Raw genomic sequence first — 22,898 nt, 5'->3', positions numbered from 1 at the left:
AAATGGCCTAATTCTGCTCCTGTATCTTATGGTCTAATAGCCTTAATATCACTGTCATGACATGAAATTTGTTGTTTTGCAGCAGTTATATTCAAAAACATAAAAACTATAAAACTACAGTAAGTATATATATAAAAATATGGAACTGGCAGAGTTTACAACTTTCTGCAGCTTTTTCTGTTCCTGTGCAGGCTTGTGCTCAGGTTGGGCCAAATGTCAGAAATATTGAATACCTGGGCTCTGGTCAGATTGGCAGTGCTGGAAAATATTTTGAGTGGGGCTTTAAGTTTTATCTTCCACCAATCTCCATACGCCAGTGGTCTATTACAGAACTTTCCCCCTTTTTCCTGAAGTGAATTCACCAAGGTAGTTGGGAATATCCTCTGGATCATGTAGAGAAATATTTTTAGTAATGGTGATTGCAAGCAGGGGGTGGACTACTCAGGTAGATGGAAAACCTGCTCCATCACACCATATGTACATCTGGTCTAATTTATCTAATGCATTCCAGAAATACTTGTATTGCCTAAGAACCAAGGAGAACTCCAAATTCCTAATTTATTCAACATTTTCATCCCTACCCAACTAAACTGCCCTTGTTCCACTATTTTTGGATGCCAAGGCAGTTCTGTCTCTTTATTCCTATTGCTTACCAACTCTATACCTACCTCATTATCATTCCCTCTCAAATAAGGACCTACCTGCTCTTTAAACCTTCCAAAAATTTCTGCTATTATGGCCTTGTGCAATAGTTCATTCTACATCTTTGCAGCTTGCAGCTCCCTTTGCCAAGAAGAAAACAAAGTCTGGATTTGCTTTCAGCTATCTTAATTCTCATTTTAAGATTATGTTCTGTTGTTCTGAGTTCATGTCTGGCTGCCCTGCCTATTCTATTCATTATAATTCCCTTTGCTCCATTTAAATGAAAGTAAAACTGTTCCACTTTTTTTGTTCTCATTTCTGCTGACAGACTCAGTATAAATGGAGCTGAAGGCGGCTGTTAAGGTTTTCAGTAGAACAAAGCCTTTGAAAAAAAATAAGACACCAAGAGGTTAATGTTTTAAGACAATCACATTCCTGAGCAACAATTCTTCTATTTACAGCTGCTCTGCTATTCAAAATGAAAATTAATCTTTCAGGCACCAGTATTTTTAAATGGGTATTTGTCAGCTTTATAGGATTTTGCAGTCCATCTGAATATAAACCAAAATTTATTTTTTCCCTGTATACTATGTAATTACCAAGCCACAATAACAAAAGTGATATGTTTGAGGAACAGATAAAAAGCTGTAAATTGGCTAGTAATGGTGATATTTCCTCATCTTCCAAAAACCCCATTTATCCATCCTCTCAGCAAATCAAGCCACTGTCATCCTATACTCATCTCCTGGCCAGAGGGAGCTTAACAATTTATATGTGTAAGTGAATAGAAGAATGCAGATGAGGTCTTACATCTAAAGCTTTGAACACAAGCAGCTGGTACTTTGCTTGCCTGAATTTCTAAATCATCCGTAATGGGGCCAGGACCTCGAAGCACTAAAAAGAAGGAGATGACATGCTGGACAAACTGTTAATTTTTCCTGAAGAAGCTGCTATATTGCACATCTGTCACTGCTGTGCAGACAATCACTCACACAGTGGAAAAAAAATCTGTTTCTTCTGCCAGTGCAGTGGTTAACAAAGCAGCCCAGGAAACTAGAGAGTTCTACCTCAAAGAAAGTGCCTTGGTAAGTTGCATGCTGTTTCCTGCATGTTCCCAAATCTAGCTTTTAACTGAGTACATGTACAACAGCAATACTCCTGGGTTTAAGCCTTACAGGTCAGAACATCATTAAAAAGCAATAATCACCCTTCATGGGAATTTTTAAATCTTCTGTCCACTGCCTTGAAGCAAAGCAATGGCTGACTTTCATTGCATAGCTTAGTTTCACTTTTTTATCTCTCCCCATGAATTCACATCTGAGTGAGGTGGAAGATTAATGAAATGGAGGCATTTCCTTCTGTCATGTGATGCCATCAAGACACGGGACCTTGTGATTCCTCTCATTTTTATTCTGTATGTATGATTAAACAAAGAATGCTGGTGCTGGATAACATGACCACAATACTGGAAGTCAAGTTGTGTCACCTATAAACTTCGTTATGTTAAGGCCATGCAGAGGGTAAAGATTTAAATGTCCTAAGTATTTTATTTATCTAATTTTTGAAAGATATAATATGTGGCTACTTGCAGCATATTTTATGCTTAGTTAATTCAATCTTTCTGTATTGTACTGTGTATTTTTAAATGTAAGTGAATAGTTCACAAATTATATTCATGTGTAGGAACTTTTGGTGTTCTAAAAGCTCACAATGTGCTTCATAACAAAGTAATTAGATGAAAAAAGCACTTTGGCAGGAATTTCCAGCTTCAGAATATAGTTTAACATCTATCATGCTCTTCCAGTATTTAGTTCATACATACAACATTGTGCCACTCAGAGAGAGCAGCCTTTGATTACGGTGCAGGGAGATCATTAGTAGCCTTTTGTCACAAAGTCATAATGACATACTGCTTGCTACTGCCTGAAATTACATGGAAATCTTCTGTATGTTTTACATCCCATTTACTTTCCAAGGCTGCCTTTGATGGCAAGCTTACAGTTGAGCTACCCTGTAGTGCAAACAATAGCATATAAGTGACTGTGGAGCACCAAAATCCTATAACCTGGAGGATTTGTTGCTTGCCTGTGGAGGCCAAATCACTGTCAGAAGGGAAAGTACATGGTATTACATGTTAACTTTGTGATGGCCTATTGGAAAAGGTGACATCATATCAACAACATGCTCATTGTAATACTTTTACCAAAGCATGCCATGCTTATTCATAGATTAAAATAACCTGTTTGTAACCAGCAAAAAAATGGGTTTAAGAAATTATTAAATTAAAAATTCCCGTTCTCTCTATATTTTACCAATAGGAACAAGTGGTATGGCATCATCATCGGTAGTATTCTGTGGTGTTGTTAATACTGCTGGTGATCCATCATTTTCTGCTTGTATGAATAAATGTGTATCATTTCTCCTCGGCATTCCAAACACTGAAAATCTGTATGGATTTAATTTAACCAAATTGTGTTCTACTTAATACAAAGGTTTTACCACCACCTTTGTTTACTCATGTATAGACCTGCTGGCTTATAGGTTGAAACCCAATGTTTAGGATTCAAAAATCAATTTTGATAAATATCAGCTCAAGATATTTATTTAGGATGGGCACTCACAGCTTTGCTTTCCATATCCATTTAGGATCTACTATACCAGTAGAAATCTTAAACTGTAAAAATCCAATTACAGAGACAAGAGAGTGTGGATGGCAATCAACATGCTGGCATCCCTTGTTACCTAGAGACATGTAGGTGAGATGAAATGTGCTAGCTTCATGTTTATTGGTAGCCTACTGATATGATACTCAAGGATGAGACATCCCAGCATGATACCAGTATTAGAGAGCTAGACTTTAAACCTTCAAGATTGTTTTTGGGACAATCTCATTAAAGATGCTCTTCAATAAAATCTTGTAAATGGATGGCAAGTATTTCAGGTACATAAGCAGAGCTCTGCATTTATTCATTAATATTTCTCTCTGATTCATTGCTTCTGTTCTAAAAATAATTTATGATATTATCGTGCAGTTAACAGTTAGACTACGGTTATATGATGGACAGATGTTTAGGTGAAATGTCAAATGCTTCCGTAATTTCAAGGCAAGTGGTTTGCTACGAGCTCAAGGGGATTGTGGCATAGGAGAGGTTGTTTCTACATTCCTGGCTTTTTCTCCCCATTGTGACCAAATAAAGTAGAAAATTCTCACCACTATGAAGATGCCATTTCATGCCCCAGATAGAAGACCTTAGTGTCCACTCAAAGTAATGGACTGAAGGAGAAACAAAGCATTTCACGTTATGCCACTGCCAGTTCTCCCAGAAATATAATTTAAAATGTCCTGCAAGTGCACTACGGACCAATCAGCATACAAAAGAGACAGGTATGTTTGGATTTTGGGTATAATTCTTTATCATGATTGGCATGACCAGCCTGGAAGAATCTCCTTTTAATAGAACTAACAAGGACAAGTGAAGATGCCCAAGAGAACAAAGAAAGGAGGGGAGAACACAGGTAGAGGTCAAGAGTTCAAATCTACTAACTACTTTTGCAGAGAGGCAGCTAATGGATTTTATAGCCTATTAGCAGATTTTAAAATGCTGCACACTATCTGAAGGTCATCTCAAATGGGGGTTAGATACAGAGGCATTTGAAAGACAGAGCCAAGAAAGACCATTTCTTTCTGCTTTCCCAGAGTTCTAGTTTCAACAAAATTGAATAATAGTGTTGCCTTTTTAAGGATACTGTTTGATAAAATGTTTCCAGAGAGAGTAATGGAGACTTATTTCACACTTCAGATGTGTTCGTCATGTGTAAAATACAATAAACTGGGTCTCAGAACCTAACAAATCAAAAATCTAATGATCCAGATTATAACTAATCATCTGGCCTGAATGCCTTATTCTCCTTTTAAAATCAATTCAATTTTTCCCCATGTATTACTGCCCAGAATAATATCTGTGGTTGCTCGTCTGACTGGCTTGACTTCAATCATTGTATGAAATTGCAGAAGAGACATCCAATGCCCAGTTATTAGTGTTTTGGGTCTGACATTGGACCTTTGTGAGTACTCCAGGGTTCAATACAACCAGCTGGGAAAACAAGGTATAAACTGCACAGAAAATACAGCATCATTTTTGTTCCTCTCCATTTTTGGTGCTTCTCTACCACTTTCACACTAAATGAAAGACCGCTCTATAAAAGGATATGGCTAGGTTTTCATTCTAAAGCATTGCAATAAATTACCACGCAAATTTTGAATTCCTATCCAATGGCATTGTTACATAAATTACATTAAAGTATATAAATGTGGCTGCAGTTTTAAAGTCGGTGTCTTTGTGCTACAGTTAATAGCAGTGTAACTGTTAGCCTCCTGTCTTCTGCTAGTAAGATCACAGATAGGAATAGGGGAACAGGGATAGCCTGTTCAGCCCATCCAGTCTGTTCAAACAAGTGAAAGAAAAGCAGCACTGGGAATTGAGTTAAACTCAAGAGACTGGGTGATTGCTGGCTAGGTTTATCTTCCCATTTCCTAGTACTTACAACAAGGTCAAAATCGGGTTGGCTAAGTCAGGACTGTTAAATATCCTATTTCTTGATGCCTTAATTCTTCTTTACCAATCCATGGCATTATCAGAAAAGGAAAAAGAAGGTTGAGATTTATCCCAATCAGCTCAAGACTTCTCTTAGTTGCTGACTGGATGCTTAGTAGATTGATAACAAGGAAAACCAGATGAAAAGATAATAGAGCTGATAAAAAGAGGTAATGAAAACATCAGGAGATCGATACAAATGTGTTCCACTCCCCCAGAATGACAGGATTTGTGTACAAAATTCTGAGTTTTATAGGAAAACTTGTTCTGATGATATATTAACTACTTAGCCTTTTTTAGTTTCCAACTGTCAAGTATTTTGATAAACACACACTAGGGGTTTTCCAGCCTGGAGTCAATGGACTCCTTACTTAATGGTATTGGTCCACAGCATAAAAAATGCTGGGAATGCCGACACCAAGGATATTTTGATGATACAATCCTGATGTGGACCTTGTTTTGGCCCAGGAGAACGCTTGAGGAATGGTTCCATTCTCTTCGTCGGCTGCTGAAATGTCCGGTGAGAAAGGAGGGTGATGTGGTGAGAGAGAATAACAGAAGGACTAAAGGTCTGTAGGAGTGAGGATGGAATACTGTAACTCTGCACAGACAGATTATGAGGTGTAAAATTGCAAACTCTCAATCAATTGAGTTCAATTTAGTAATTCTAATGGACTGGCTGAAGACTATAGTTGTAAAGATATACTTATTTGAGCCTTTAATGTAATCACTGCTGTTCTCTGTTAATTCTAAGCTTCAAGGTAGATATGAGACAAACAGGAGAGTGTTTGAAGAGACAACACAAAGCACTACAGTAATACGGACCTGGGTTGCTATGAAGAGCATGTGCTTCTGCAAGAAGTGGCTGAAAGAAGGTTCTGTTCCAATTGTCACCACCCCCATTAAAGCAGACAAAATCTGATGGCCAGATGCAATTCTGCATACAGCACTTGCAGGAATTAGGAATAGATGCAAGATGAGGAAGGAACATGGATGAGAAGGACTACCCTACAGAATCATATCCAGAATAGAGAAAATACCATGAAATCTTGCCAAATACTATTCGTTCATTATGTGCAGTGCCCAAATACCGTTTCCTAGGTTAAAACTCACCTAAACCAAGTTCTCACCAGACTTATAGTTCATTCACTCAAGCTCATGCCTGTCCACAACTCGGGAGCAGGAGTGAAAAGCCTTGCATCCTGTCCTCTCCTCTTCTGCCGATTGGGAGCAAGCTGAGGGAATTGCCTTCAACAATTCACTGATAGGAAGACTGAGATTTGAAGGTGCAGTCTGGTGCTCACTGATCTCCACGCATATTTTGGCTTGTCAGATACACTACAAAATAACATCGCTGAAGTGCTACAAAATAAAAACAAAATTAACCCAACAGACGAAAAAAAGATTTTTTTTTTAAAAATAGGCAGATCTTTTTGATATGGCCACTCATGTTCACAGGCAACAAGCACAGCGCATTGATGGTAAAGTATGGAATGCTTTTCAGAGGTAGGGATTTCTGGTTACAATTGAAAACAGTGGTTGACCTGCCTTCTCCATTATTAGTAGACAAAGCATTTCCGCTTCGCAATGCACTTGCGATCCGCCTGCTATTTTATTTGCTTTCTTGTCCATTATATGCATCTGGAAGATAAATGTAGCACCATCAGAATTTTGTTTGATATGTTTTTCAGCTGTCACAGATATTACAAAGCTTAAACACAAAGAAAAGTTAGTAGTTTAATCAATGATGTCACCCTATTACTAATATGAAGGTATGGTGAGAGTTGCAGCAGTAGTTCTTCCTTCTTTAATGCAGAATCAATGTTGGAGAAAGGCTAAGGGAGAAGAGTTTGTGGGATTGTTCCTGCATAAATGGACTCAATAGTTCTGATTGACCTCCTAGTTATATTTATTCTGCAATAAACAATGTCAGATATCATATGAATTTGTATGTAAAATAGTATAGTTAAGAATCAGTGAGGACTTCTGCAAAGTAAAATCTTTATTTTCTTGAATTTGTAAGATAAAATCAATTGAAAAAAATATTTATTTCTTAACTCGTTAAGGGGCATAGTGTTTGTGATGTTATTTTCTGACATCTGCTAAGCAGGGTTACTGCAGTGATGAGATGTGTCAGTGCTAATCATATTTTATGGTCAACAACGTGAAGTCATTGAGACCAGCCAATTGCACAGACAAAAGGTTGAACTTTGTACCTTCCTGCTGTGGAGCACTCAATTATATAATAACCAAGCCAATTGAGCTATGGCAGAAAATGTGTTTGCTTCTCTTTAATTGCTGTTTGACTGCAGGTTTCGTTCTCTGTACCATATTTGATAGCACTGGCACGCCGTCTTATTATCAGCATTTAAGCCCAGAATCAATGTGGATTTGATTTTGGAGATACCAGAGACTGAGATGCTGGAACCTGGACTAACAAACAGAAGTTGATTTTCTTTTGCAGCACTCACCCCACACTGCACCCTTCATATCAAGGGGAGAAATATCTGTGTGAGCCCAAACCCAATACCAAGAATCAATAGATATTGGTGCCATCGTTCCAGTAACACAATCAGAGCGATTTGCCATTCTGCCCACATTTCTCCAGGCAAACTGCCTCCAAGACGGTAACAGAATTCAGATGCTCTAGCAGATTGTCTGCCTCACAGCAGCTGCATTCAGGTAACCCTGAGAGAGAGGCCAGTGTGGAACAGGGTGTGTGGTTCTCTGGAGCTGAGGAGCATCCCAGTTTCTTCTGACTTCAGGAACTTGCCTTTCATTATTGATTGCATGGATGGCTGAAGAATCTCACTGCCCTTCTGCCTTGTTACTTAACAAACGCGTGTAATGAACAAAAGTGGAAACCACTGCAATGTCAATATTCTTTGTGCCTACTTTACAATTGAAAAATAGATATAACACCACTTGTGTTTTTATGAAGATTACTTTTTAAAAAGTAAATATTAGAAGACTTAAATCATTTGAAAACATTTCATTAACAAGTAAAAGAATCTAATATTTATCTTGTAAGTGTTAGAATGTGAGTTCCAAAGTAAAGTCATTGATGTTTCTCAGAAGGTGCTACCTGACCTGTTAAGTTTCTCCAGGTCTTTCTTTTTTTATTCACCTTCCAGCCATTCACCTCCACCCAAATTACTGGAAGAGAAATGATTATGCCTGGTCTAACATGGAGCATATTCTTCAAGAATCAGAACTACGCTGGCAAATCTCTGGTGAACAGCTGGCATCAGATCTGAGACAACCACTTCTGCAAAGGTGCGAAAATGCTAAACTTGCAGGCACTTCCATGGGATAAAGCCAGCAAATCATGTGAAAGTGCCAGCAATTCTCTACAAAATCATGCTCAATGGAATTAAATATGGCATGTTCTTAAGTACACAGCTGAATGCTGTTACCATTGTGTTAAATGGCTATGGTGCTTAACTGTAGTTTATTAATAATGCAGTAACAATATTGAATCTTGCTCATCTTTCATATTAATCCTCTCCTCTCCCAACGCCAGTTGAAGTAGACTTCGGTCCCCTCTTGCATCACAGATGATGTTTGGTCATCTGTGAGAATGATGTTATTTTTACTCAAAATTGGGAGCTTTACTTTGGGTCAAATTTGACATGATTGAATAACAGGGTTTGTTGGCTAGTAATAAAAAGGAAACAGTGGCCAATTTTCCTTTCATTATCACAAAGCTTTGTGGACAATTTTAGCTATCCCACTGGAGATCCCACCATCAACTATGCTTCTGAAAGCTCCTACAAATCCATTGGAAGAACAAAATAAAAACAAACATTAATGTGTCTGCCAACTCTGTAGGCCACAGTAGCTATATAGCTGACACAAAATCCCCAAAGCAGTTTTACATTGACCTCATCAGCCACCTTAGAGCTTATAGAATTCGAGTGTGTCAGGTTGTCTGCTATAAGTAGTCCACGTCTCTGAAACAATATGCAGGGTAATGATTAGACTGCTTTGATAGACATGAACTATGTTTTGGATCTGAGATCTTTTTAGAAACTCTTCCCAATTAGTTGAAAGTTGTTCTGGTGTATTAAAAGATGCAGAGAATTGTATCGACTTCTGAGAGGTGGCTCCCGAGATATGAAAATTAAGTTATGGACATTTATCACAGGGACAGGTGAGGTGCAATGAAGCAAGTGGATAGAAGCCTTGTCTTTGCAGATTTTTTTAGGGCCCATTTTCACACATACTTCAGTGAATCAGGACTTCAAACTTAGTCTCTAAGTGTACACAAGCACGGCTCTGAGCCACAGTTCAATAACCGAGGTTGGAGTTGTTCTGAAATGGATGTTACATGGAGTCCCATTTGTCTGGTACACCACACCAGCGGGAAAGTTGTTATAGATAACATGCAATATTATGGTGAGAAAATCTAACATAACAGTGAAGTGACTAAACTGTCGCCTATCAAAGAGAAAACATAACTGGTATTTTCCTCACTTGGCAGAAAACTTGTCATTGGTATGGATTTAGGCTCTGACACAAAGGTCACAAATCAAGTTTCAACAAAATTATATCTTGTCTCTTATACCTTAGTGAGAGCAGATTTTACTGATGTCTAATCAAGATTCGTGTTAAACTGACGTCATATTCTTGAAGATTACATGAGAGCTGCTAATTTTACAGACTATAATGCATTTGAAATGCAGCATGAGAAACTGGACAAAGGAAACTTGAAGATACAGAAAGATGTGGTTTAACATATCATCCCAAATGTGAACATGGATTTCTTCAGTATTCAATTTCAAGTTCAAATTCAAGGTTTTTGTGATCTGACTGTAAATATATACAAACAAATGAAATAATGAAATGGTGCCCTGGACCACGATGCACCCACAAAACATATATCACACACAGGCACATAAAACAAAATATTACCACAAATAAGTTAAAAAAATATAATTCAAGGTGTATGCAGTGCACAGTACGGGTAAGCAGTAAACAGTAAACAGCTCGCTCTTCTAGTGATGAGGCTTCAGTGGGGGCAGGGTACAGTATTTATTAGTCTCACAGCCTGAGGGAGGAAGCTGTTACCCAGTCTGGCAACCCTAGTCCTGAGGCTCCTGTACCTCCTTCCTGACGGTGGTGGGGCAAAGAGATTGTAGGATCGGTAGTACGGATCCTCAGCAAGGCTTTAGGCCTTTCGTATACAATACTTCCAGTAAATGTCACAAATAGCCATTGGGGGTGGGGTGGGTGGGTGGGAAGGAGACCGGTGATATTTTCAGCAGTTTTTACCATCCTCTGTGTGGTTTTGTGGTCCGATGCCTTGCAGCTTCTGTACCACACAATGAGGCAGCCAGACAGGATGCTCTTGATGGTAGACACAAAATACTCTAATGCTGCGGTCAAAGCAACACACACAACACGCTGGAGGAACTCAGCAGGTCGGGCAGCATCCATGGAAACAAACAGTCAACAAGCGTGTTGTGCGTGATACTCTTGCTGGTACTCCTATGGATAGCTGTTAGAATGGGGGTGTGGAGCTTTACACGCCTAAATCTTCTCAGAAAGTGTAGATGCTGCTGTGCCTTCTTGATTAATGAGGAGGAGTTGTGGGTCCACATTAAGATGTCCGTTCAGTGCACACCAAGGAATTTTGTGCTCTTCACTCCCCCTGGCAGAGCTATTGATGTGCAACACAGTGGTCGACCTGTGCCTTCTTGAAGTCCACAATCATCTCTATTGTCTTTTCCTTTTAATTTCTCATCCTTCCTATTGATAACTTAGATGAGGAACTTCCAATCTAAATTCTCCATCCTCCAACAGGTACAATGGTTGTGACAATCAGATCTGACAATTCTCTAAGACCTCTCTCGGTGCCGTCATGACTTAAAATGCATTCTAATTTTTCAGAATAATATTAAGCATTTCACAATTGTTCTAGTAACCTTGCCATTTCCCAGATGTTTCAAAGTACATTCATAATGCATCACCATGCGTCATTTACATCATATGTAACTATATTTGCAGACACATGTGCTTTCTGTGTCATTTGACACAGGATTATGTGTTCATGTGTGAATGTGGGTGGGTGCGAGATAGCTAAAGAGCTTGTTTTTCTGTTGTTCTGTTGCTGTTATCATGTTGTTATTCATGTTGTCACGTTCATCTGTTGTTATGTTGTTGTTACTTCTCTTGTTCTGCTGGACATTGTGGGCACGATATGTTGGTGCCAGACTGTGTGGCGATGCTTGTGGGCTGTTCCCAGCACATCCTTATATTGTGTTGGGTGTTAGCACAGATGACACATTTCACTGTATGTTTCAAAGTATATGTGATAAATAAATAAATCTGAATCAGAATCCTTCATGTTCAAGGCAATTGTCTCCAGAAATTGGAATGAGACTGGAGATCATTTTCAATATCTAAGTACACCCAGTAGTAGTCAAGTTATTAAATGCTGTTCTCTTCAAAAACATTGATAGGCAAGAACACTTTTGTTTATTAAACTTGATTACATACTTCTGATGTTTTTAAGAATGCACTTGTGAGTGTACCTGACCTATTTCAATCAGCCAGACAAGGTCTCTGAACCTCATTAGATAGTGTCACTTTTGAGACTTTGTTGGAAGATATTTTATAACACACTGTAAACACATCTTTAGAACTTTAATAGCCCATATGCTATATGGTAAAGACCACCCCTTTATCAAAATCAAAGTTGTTTCTTGTGAACATTTACAACCTGATTTCTACAGCCTCTGTGTAAATCACTCACTTTGAGCATTTAATATTTGTAAAGAAAACTGGACACATTAAAACGTGGCCATTCCTGTGCGTGCAGGTGGTTAAGTACCCCCTTAGTCCATGTGTTCCACTGTTTAATGTATACATTTTCTCAGAAGTTCCACAATTAATATACATTTTCTGTTTGTTGGATTAAATTACTGATAATTTCCCTGTTGGGTTGTAATACTCTGAGTTAAGAATGAAATCCTTTTGAAATAAATTTTAAAAATTCTGATGCATGCATTGTAAACATTGGTGGTTGATAAATCAAAATCTAAAGAAAACCGTAAATTCTGAAGAAAACTTTCCAGGCAAATGTAACAGCAGCACAGAGAGAGTTAATAACTTGTGTAGGGGTTTTGAAAAGTGCACGGACAGGCCAAGTAATTGTATTTTTTTCCTCAATTATTTCTGTGCCTAGTCAGTTGGGTATCAGTTGATTCAGAAACATACTTGTCATATTTTGGCCACAATAAAGGCCTGGGTATGCTGATTATTTAAGCAGATCCCTCTCTTTATAACATGCTCCCAGATCATTTATATCATGATCAGGCCCTTCACTGTAGTTCAAACGCATATTCTTAGCGTTCCCATAGTCCTTACTAGTGGGAACAGTTGTCCAAAGTGATCATACCATGTCTATCTTTAGAAGCCTTAGCTTGTCCTGTTACAAAGTTCATTATTTGTTTTGGAAACAAATTATAAATGCAGCAAATTTTCTGGAATATAGCTGGCAGGGAAAGCAGTGGCTATATAACAGAGCAGGCAGCTGGCAGATACACTTTTTCTTTGCTGCTTTCCCATTAAAGGAAGACAGCTCATGCAGTGCAGTTTTTAGGCCTTGAATTATAATGCATTCATGATGAAATATCTAATCCTTAATTAAATGTTTATTTTGCATTTTATACCTAAATTTCAACTTGGATTGCTATTGCATTAAATCTATGAATATTTTCCAGTGTAACCTAGTCAATGCATTCACATGCCTGAATAGTTTTTAAAATTGCTAGTATGCATTAGTTATATTTATCAAAAAAAATCCCCTTACTCAAACTAATCCCCTCTTCCAATCTTCCCAATAATAGAAGCATAGCAAATACTGCTGCACTTTATTAACCTGACATCCACACCATCTTCCTTTGCCAAGGACTGAGGCAAAGCTTATGGAGTTCCCCACACTGACCCATGCTACCTGGCAAAATTCTTTGAATTCCCTGCCGAGTATTCAGCTAATTTTTCACCTCGTGACTGAGGGCATTCTGACGCCCATTGCAAAATGTTCCCATTAAGTTTCATATTACTAAGATGACATTTTGGAACGAAGTCCCTAGTATTAGTATATACCACAATGCTGCTCCCTCTCCGAGTCTAAATAAACACATGTAAATCTACTATAAACAATAACTAAGGTAAGTTACATATCATTATGGTGTAGTACTTCTGAATTCAGGATTTTTTGGTTTAGTTTTGAGGAATGTGTCTTTTTCATCAAACAAAATGAAGTCATATAATAATATTTTCTTACAAAACCCCAGCTCCCTAAGGTGAAATAAGTCTGGCTCACACTAACTTCTGATACGCGATTTCAAAGATTTTCAAATAAACACCTTAGTGCAAATCAAGCAAGATAACAAATGTTGGTATAGAAATTTGATCACTCAGCATATGATTTTTAAATGGTAACAGATTGAATTGAGGCATAAAATTGATGTGCATAATGAAGTGTTCGAATATACTTTTATGTGTACGTTAAGCACTCACACCTGAAGTACATGAAGTAGGCAGGATCAGTGTCATGCAGTCAACACCTTCCTAATGCAACTAATTCACATGCGTGCAACTAAAATACTAAGAGAGCCAGATCTTGATCTCCTTGAGGTCTTCTTGAGAAAATAGCTGGAGCAGACACCATTCATAGACATTTGGACGTTCAGATGATTTCAAAGCATTTTAGAGGTTAACCCTATTTGTCTTGGTATAAAAGATAGATACTGGGGACTCTATAGAATCACATGAAACAAAATGTAGGGACTAAAGGCAAAGGATTGTTGGAAGATGAGGTCAGAATGGTTCTGGACTGGAGATCCTACCAGCCAGAGTCATCTTAAGTGAATATGACTTCAGATGACTCTGGCTGTTAGGATCTCCAGACCATAGCCTGTCCCCAGTCTTGCGAAAAGGCTAAGATTTTCAAGGAGGATAAGGACTCATATGTGTCACCTCCTGCGGGCAGAGCTTCTATGCCTGAGTTGCTTATTCTAAGAAGGTTCCTGTTGTTCTGATAAACTTAACTGCTAAATCTTTCCACGATCTGATGCTTGCTGAATGTACTTTGTTTTAAAGCATTCCTGTCAATGGAGACCCAACTAAAAGTACTGTACATTGCAATATATTGGGTACTCCAAAACTTGTGATGAGGATACTAAGCCAAATAACATCTTTCTCGGGAAATATATTTTGCCTCTTCTGTGTCCTTGCTATCCTGGATATGATAACATAGTTATCAAGAGTGTATCTAGGAACTAGTATCTCAAAGCCTGGTCCTGGTGTCAGGAGTTCAACCCCTACCTTGTTAATTGAAGAATGCAGGTAGTTAAGTTCACCTGGAATTTAAAAAAAAAGCCAATATGAGCTGGTAATTTGAAACTACTTAATATGTAATAAATCTATGTGGGTTTTTATAATGTCCTTCTGGAAAGAAAATCTGCCACCCTTACACTTTAAGTGACTCTAGTGTTGATACTTAAGGATTCTCTGAAATGGACCAGTTCAAGGCCATGATTAAATAAATAAAAGAAAATCGCCATTCTGGAGCTGCACCATAACTGGAGTGTCAGAATTCCCTCATCAAAATCAATGCATGGAGTTAAAAAAGTAGCTCATCAGTCTAATGGCAATTAGGGGTAGTCAGTAAATTCTGACCTCTCTGTGTGCTGAATTACATTAACCATTTTCATTCCTAAATGCAAAATCTTTCTGAAAATCTTTAACCATGTACCCTGCGTCGATTACATTCTTTATTTTAGCTTTGTCAACTATTGCCAAAATCACATTGGATTTTATAATGCAAGATATTTAAGATTTTCATTATTCAAAACAATGCAAATTAGAAGCAACAGCTGGAATTATATTATCTGAGGCTGATTTTTAGGCATGCAATTTCAACCATAACTATAAACATGTACAAAGAGGCTTGTTCACATGGTCACAGGCAATGCGTTAATTTGTTACAAGGCATTGGAAACATTTAGCCACTGCTCATAATGCCTTTTGATGGGCTATTTGCATTTTTAGGGAAGACATCAGGCTCACGGACTGTTTTTACCCCACTGTTATAAGGCTAAGTGTTTCCCTGGTATGATAAGATGGACACTTGACCTCGCAATCTAAGATCTTGCATCTTATTGTCACCTGCACTGCACTTTCTCTATAGCTGTTACACTTAATTCTGTATTGGTATTGTTTATCGCTGTGCAGAATGTAATGATTTGATCTATATGAACAGTATGCAAGTCAAGCTATTATCATGTGACAATAAAAACTAATTCCAATTCCTATTCCATCTCTTATGATATCTCAGGAAAGCCAATGCACATTAAATGGGTGATGCAATCAGAAGAGTAAGTAAGGGGTTTGTATGTTCTCCTTGTGACTGCGTGGATACCCTCCAGATGCACCGGTTTTCTCTCACAGTCTAAAGACACACCAGTTGGTAGGTTAATTGGTCATTGTAAATTATCCCCTGATTAAGTTAGGATTAAATTGGGGGTTGGAGGGGAGCATGGCTCGCAGGTCCAGAAGGGCGTATTCTGCGCTGTATCTCAATAAATAAATAATAAGTTAAATCAGAGTTGATCAATCAGAAGTAAACACAAGTAAACCTAGCAACAGATGATATACTCGTTCCTGTACATGTTATGAAGGAATTGTTGGAATAGTTGGTGGCTCATGATTCAACGTGACTCTTTTTCTCTAGGACAACAATATGGACCACAGCAATGCCAACATCAACAAAGGCAACATACATCAAAGTTGCTGGTGAACGCAGCAGGCCAAGCAGCATCTATAGGAAGAGGCGCAGTCGACGTTTCAGGCCGAGACCCTTCGTCAGGACTAACTGAAGGAAGAGTGAGTAAGGGATTTGAAAGCTGGAGGGGGAGGGGGAGATGCAAAATGATAGGAGAAGACAGGAGGGGGAAGGATAGAGCCGAGAGCTGGACAGGTGATAGGCAAAAGGGGATACGAGAGGATCATGGGACAGGAGGCCTAGGGAGAAAGACGGGGGGGGGCTGACCCAGAGGATGGGCAAGAGGTATATTCAGAGGGACAGAGGGAGAAAAAGGAGAGTGAGAGAAAGAATGTGTGCATAAAAATGAGTAACAGCTGGGGTACGAGGGGGAGGTGGGGCCTAGCGGAAGTTAGAGAAGTCAATGTTCATGCCATCAGGTTGGAGGCTACCCAGACGGAATATAAGGTGTTGTTCCTCCAACCTGAGTGTGGCCTCATCTTTACAGTAGAGGAGGCCGTGGATAGACATGACAGACATCAACAAAGGCATTGTAATTGGAAATGGCAATACAGACATCTAATCCTTTGGCACCTGCCTCCAAAATGTCTAACACCTTCTAACACTGTTCAATCTTCGTGCATTAATGATGTTAGAAGCAATTTTTAATAAATTAAGTAGAGATCATATGTGTACAGACCACTTAGTTATTTCTGGCCCATGGCATCAATTTCACAACAGGCCAATAATGCTTTTTTCAATGGCTGTGTATGTTTCTACAAGACCATTTTCTGGTCTATTAGAGGTTTGAAAGCTGGTGTTATGTTGTCTTTAAGGTGTGTCACTGTTTTAATTAAGACTGTCTGCATGTTGATTGCTGTCAGATTTGCTTTGTAGACTGGGAAGTTATTGGTGATTATAATGTTTATTGTATTGGGTGTGGTGTTACAGTCTAATACAGGAATGTCAGAGATGTATAAACTTGTTGTTCAGCCCAAGAATATTTTAGAAGCTGATGACTCTAAAAGACATCTGCTGAAGCTAAAAAGAACTAGGGAGAAATGATCAGTGAAATAACTTCACAGCTGCAAAATCACAAAGCAAGGAATATGGGCATAGAAGATCAAAATTAAGGATTGTAGAATCTGGTGAAAAATCTCTCTGTTCACCCATTCTTAACACCCTTTAACATCAATGATATTTACTTTTCCAGATGGGCAGAAATGAAGCTTCATTATCATTATTAATATGAGTGAATGATTACAGAAAATATTCATTTTTCTACAATGCAAATTCACTTTTTGGGGCTACCATGTTCTGACTCTTTTTGTGATGTTGCTTTAAAATTAATCTATAGGAGATGCATTATAGAGGAACAAGTGACATGTGACAGCTCCTTCCTTACAGAGAGTGCATTTAGCCATAATAGGCCGGAGCCTCAGCTAACCTTCCAAGCAGAAAACTGACAAACACCCTGACAAGACATTGGTAAACACAAATGGCAACATCTCCTGGATTGAAACACGTGGCTTTATCTTTGTCAAATGCTTTACCTCGCAGTGAGTTCAAGTTCAAGTTCCACCCAGAAAGTGAACACAGAATCTATGCTAAGACTCGATACAGAGGAAGCTGCATTGCGCAAAGCACTGACTGTTAGTTAAAATAAGGGCCCTACAGCCTCTTCCAGTAGTTCACGTGAATGCTAGATTCCATGTCATTGTTTGAAGAGGGAAAGGAATCCATTGCAGTCTCTGCTCAACATTACATCCTCAAATAATAACACTAAAAATAGATTTAACTTCTCCATCTCTTTGATATTCATGGTATCTTGCTGTTTTTGCCATATTAACAAGAAACAACTCAGTTCAAAGTAAATATATTAAACATATGCAATCATAGTCTTTTAACAGATTTCAGAAAGATGTGATAAGCTGTTATTTGAATGCAAAATTTTCAGGCTTCTACGCAGATGATGAACTGCCATGCGGGATCAACTAGCGATAATTTAAAAGTTTAATTTTGACTGTTCTTGAACTCTAAATAATCTGAAATTCATTCTTGACTTTTTGTTTCTAATAATCTAACACTTCAGTGAATTTCATTGATGTAGCCGAGATATTACTGCTGCTATTGATCATAGCGACAGACAGTGATGCTCAAACTGATAGTTCCAGGAGCAGCTTGTGCGTGATTGCTTTTAAAATGATCCAAAAATAATACACTTTTGTAATTACCTCAATTAGATTACATTGTTATAAAAGTAATTCAATTCCCTGTATCATGCAATTATTAATAATCCTTCACCATCAGCTTTAAATCCATGGATACTTAATTCCGAATGAATGAGGTTGACCTCAGCACTATCGCTCTGTTTTAATATTTACTACAGGTGCAATAAGAAGAGATGCTGTAACTTTGGAATGGCACATGTGTGAATCCTAACTTAAGATGCACCGCTGATAATATTAATAGAACATCAGAGTGATTTATCTCATCTGGAAATATAAAAATGGATGCAAAGACTCAGAGGAATGAGTTTCAAGTGTAGAAAAGGCCAAGTGCTGCAATACTAGATCATACAAACAGAGAACTGGCATTTAGTGTTGCTGACTGTGAAGAAAGGAAGCCAGGACAACTCAAAATGTCAGGTGCACAAAGTAATGCATCTGTGCTTGGCAGGAGGCTAAAAGAAGGGGCCTTCATGGTCCACTTGACAATTGCATATCAACTGCAGCAAAAAAAAAGCAGCTAAAGGAATGGGTATTTAAAATGAGATACAATTTCCAGCAGCACAGAAAGCACTTAAAGCCAACCCTTTGGTCTGATGAGTCATCAGCCTGTAAATATACAGGATGATTTACAAGGCTTACAACTTGATACGTTTGTGACATAGGATATTTCAGTCATCCAAGCACACTTTTAATGCTGCTTGTTTGTCCAGTTAGAAGGGTGATAGGTGACAAGTAGGTAGTCTGCATCCAGTTGTGAAAAACCATCGTCCATCTTGAAGAAGCAGATAATGTACTTATTAAATTGGCTGTCAGGCAGCCATTAATTCAGACTTACATTCTAAGACTGTCTGTCATTTTAACAGTAATAGCCACTAAATTCTAGGAATTGACTCTGAATTCAAGCTGGCAGCATGTGCATTGTAATAAATGTATCTACTAATTGCTATAGTGTCTGAATGAGCAAACTGATTAATTAGGCATTTGTCACACATTGCAGTATAGAACTCTGACTTTGGATACTATGTGAATGCTTTGCTTTAGATCTTCCTTGTAAAAGTGACTCAATAGCATGAATAAAGTTCTGCAGCATGGGCTGGGGTGGAGGGGGATGGGGTCAGGAAGGACTAATATAATACACATGAATGCTATTTAATTAAACAGAAAAAGATAGATGTTAAAATCATATTCATTGAAGTCCTGTTTATAATAAGCTTCATTGGAAGCAGATGTCCAAACATAAAATTGAGTGTGAAGCAACCTGCTTTGCAACAGGAGAGATGCCACAGATAAGAAGGCTGTGCTACTGGTAAATTCAAGACTTAATTCCATGAAAGAATGACTCAAGTTAAATATGGCAATAAGTTTCTGGCTATTTAAATGTATATTCACCTGATGCTCAGCCTGTCCAGACATAAAACTGCACACCCTGATGCCTTCCCTAACACTGTAGGAGATTTCAAGCAGGCCAGCTTGAAGAAGTCTCTGAACAATGACCACCATCCTATCACCTGTGGAGCCAGAGGAGCCAACACGCTTGACCCCTGTTAAACCACCATCAAGATCACTTACGGTGCTATTCCATGCCATTTTGGAAATTCTAATCACCTCGTTGTACTTCTATTCCCGGCACCTAGGCAGAACCTAAAGAACACAGCCCCGGAGGTGAGGACCAAAATGGTATTGACAAGGGAGGTGGAGGAACGCTGACAGGACTGCTTTGAGTATTTCGGGTCAGTGAACTGGACAATATTCAGGGGTTCATCTTCAAGTCTGAATGAATACATCACAATTACCACTGACTTCAAGAACTGTGCAGGTGAGTGTGAGCCTTGGAGAACACACCAGGCATGTCCAAACCAAAAGTCCTGGATGAACCAGGGATTCGTAGTCTGTTGAGGGCTAGATCTATGGCATTCGAGACCAGTGATCCAAAACTATACAAGAAGTTTGGGAATGACCTATGCAACGGCTATTTTAAGCACAAAAAAAAAATTTCCATTTGAGGTTAGAGACGGTATTGGATGCACATCATCTCTCGTAGGGTTTGCAGGCCATTACTTCTGACAAATCGAAACCTACCATCATGAATGGCTGTGATGCTTCACTCCCAGATGAGCTCACGCCTTTTATACACACTTTGAAAGGAAGAATAAAACTACACCTGTGCGAATCCCTGCAGCATCTGATGATCCTGCAATCTCTGTCCTGGAGGCCAATGTCAGAACATCTTTCAAGAGGGTGAACCCTCGCAAGACATCAGGCCCCGATGGAGTACCGTGTAGGGCTCTGAAAACCCTGTGCAACCAACTGGTGGGAGTGTTTAAGAACATCTTTGACCTCTCACTGCTGCAGTCAGAGGTTCCCACCTGCTTCAAAAGGGCAACAATCATACCAGGGCCCAAGAACAGCAGGGTGATTTACCTTAATGACTATCACCCAGTGGCATTCACATCTACAGTGATGAAGTGCTTTTAGGAGTTGGTCATGGCTAGAATTAACTCCCCCATAGATCAGTCTTGGATCACCCGTTAAATAGTAATATCTACATCAGGCTGCTGTTTATTTACAGTGCAGTGTTCAACACAATCATACCCTTAGTTCTAATCAACAAGCTCCAAAACCTGGGCCTCTGTACCTCCCTCAGCAAATGGATCCTTGACTTACTTACCCAGAGACCAGAGTCTTTGCAGACCGGAAATAACATCTCCTCGCTGACAATCAACTCTGGAACACCTCAAGGATGGATGCTTAGCCCCCTGCTCTACTCTCTCTATATTCACGATTACGTGGCTAGGCTCAGCTCCAACACACCTACAAATCTGCTGATAACACAAATATGTTTGGCAGAATTTCAGATGATGACAAGGAGTGGTACAGGAGTGAGATAGAGCAGCTCAGTCAGTGGGCGACTGAGTGATAGAGGTGTCAATGTTAGTAACACCAAGGAATTGATTGGGATTTTCAGGAAGGGGAAGTTGAAGGAACAAACACTAGTCCTCATTGAGGGATCAGCAATAGAAAGGGCAAACAGTTTCACATTCCCCGATGTCAACATCTTTGAAGAACTATCCTGGGACCAACGTAGTGATGCAGTTACAAAGAAGGCACAACAGTGCCTATATTTCATTAGGAGTTTGAGGAGAATTGGAATGTTACCAAAGACACTTGCAAATTTCTACAGAGGTACTGTGAGAGCATTCCAACTGGTTGCATCACCGTCTAGTATGCAGGGGCCACTGTTCAGGGTTGCAAAAAGCTGCAAAGAGTTGGAAAGTCAGACAGCTCCATCATGGGCACTAGCCACCCCAACATCAAGGACCCCTTCAAAGGGCGATGCCTCAAAAAAACGACATCCATCATTAAGGACTCAATCACCTAGGCCGTGCCCTCTTCTCATTGCTACCAGCAAGGAGGAGGTACATGAGCCTGAAGACACACACTCAGTGTTTCAGGAACACCAACTTCCCCTCTACTATCTGATTTCTGAATGAACTATGAACCCATGAACACCAGCTCAGTTTTTTTCTCTCTTTTTGCACTACTTCTTTAACTAAATTTAATTTTTATATATACTTCTTTATTGTAATTTATAGTTTTGCAATATTGCATTTGTATTGCAATATACTGCTACCACAAAACAACAAACTTCATGACATATTTAATTCAGAGATTGATATGTATCTGAGTAGCCAGGGCATCAAAGGTTATGGTGAGAAGGCAGGGGAGTAGGACTAAATGGGAGAATGGATCAGCTCATGATAAAATGGCGGAGCAGACTCGATGAGCCGAATGGCCGACTTCTGCTCCTTTGTCTTATGGTCTAATATGCCAGTGATATTAAACCTGATTCTGATTCTGATTCTGAATTGGGTGCTTTGACCAATTCACAGGTTCTGTATGCTTTGCTACCATTTCAGAGCAAGTTTGCTACTTGCATTCTTGTAATATATCTGTACCAATGCATTTTCTTCAAGGTGCTTCCAGTAATGGCTTCTGCCATCTTTGGGAAAACAAAAGGCTTTTCTGCAATCACATTTTTATATTGCTGCTGCACTGGAATATGGGTTTGTTTTTTGTTTGTTTTCTCCAGCATTGTGCAGGGAAATACAACTGTCGAAAGGTTGTCATGTGTAAGTGTATTGATGTTGCAAAGGATATGTGTACATCTATCAATATCTCTGGACCCACATTTGTCACCTCTGATAAATACCTGAGTGTGCTCAGGGAGACCTCTTTGCTTCACTGGAAAGTCTGCACCAGAGCTAAGCTGTCTGGTTCCAGTCAGATGCTCAAGCTTTAAAGATGGGATAACTCTTCCTTGGCTATAAAGGTCATCACTACATTCAGCGTCTACTTTCTTGAACATTGCAGGGCATTGCACAGGAGAACTATGAATTCAGCCTGTCCAAAATACACTGTTGTATTAAGTGCGGCACACACAAAATGCTGGTGGAACTCAGCAGGTCAGGCAGCATCTCTGGAAATGGATAAACAGTCAGTGTTTCAGGCCAAGACCCTTCTTCAGGACTGGAAAGGAAGGGTAAGAACCCAGAAAGAAAAAAGTGGGTGGGGGGAGGGGAATGAGGACTAGCTAGAAGGTGATACGTGAAGCCAGGTGGGTGGGAAAAGTAAAGGACTGGAGAAGAAGGTATCTGA

Source organism: Mobula hypostoma, chromosome 8 (assembly GCF_963921235.1).
Source record: "Mobula hypostoma chromosome 8, sMobHyp1.1, whole genome shotgun sequence".
Taxonomy (NCBI): Eukaryota; Metazoa; Chordata; class Chondrichthyes; order Myliobatiformes; family Myliobatidae; genus Mobula; species Mobula hypostoma.
The sequence above is the reverse complement of the archived record's forward strand: the minus strand, read 5'-3'. Positions refer to the sequence as shown.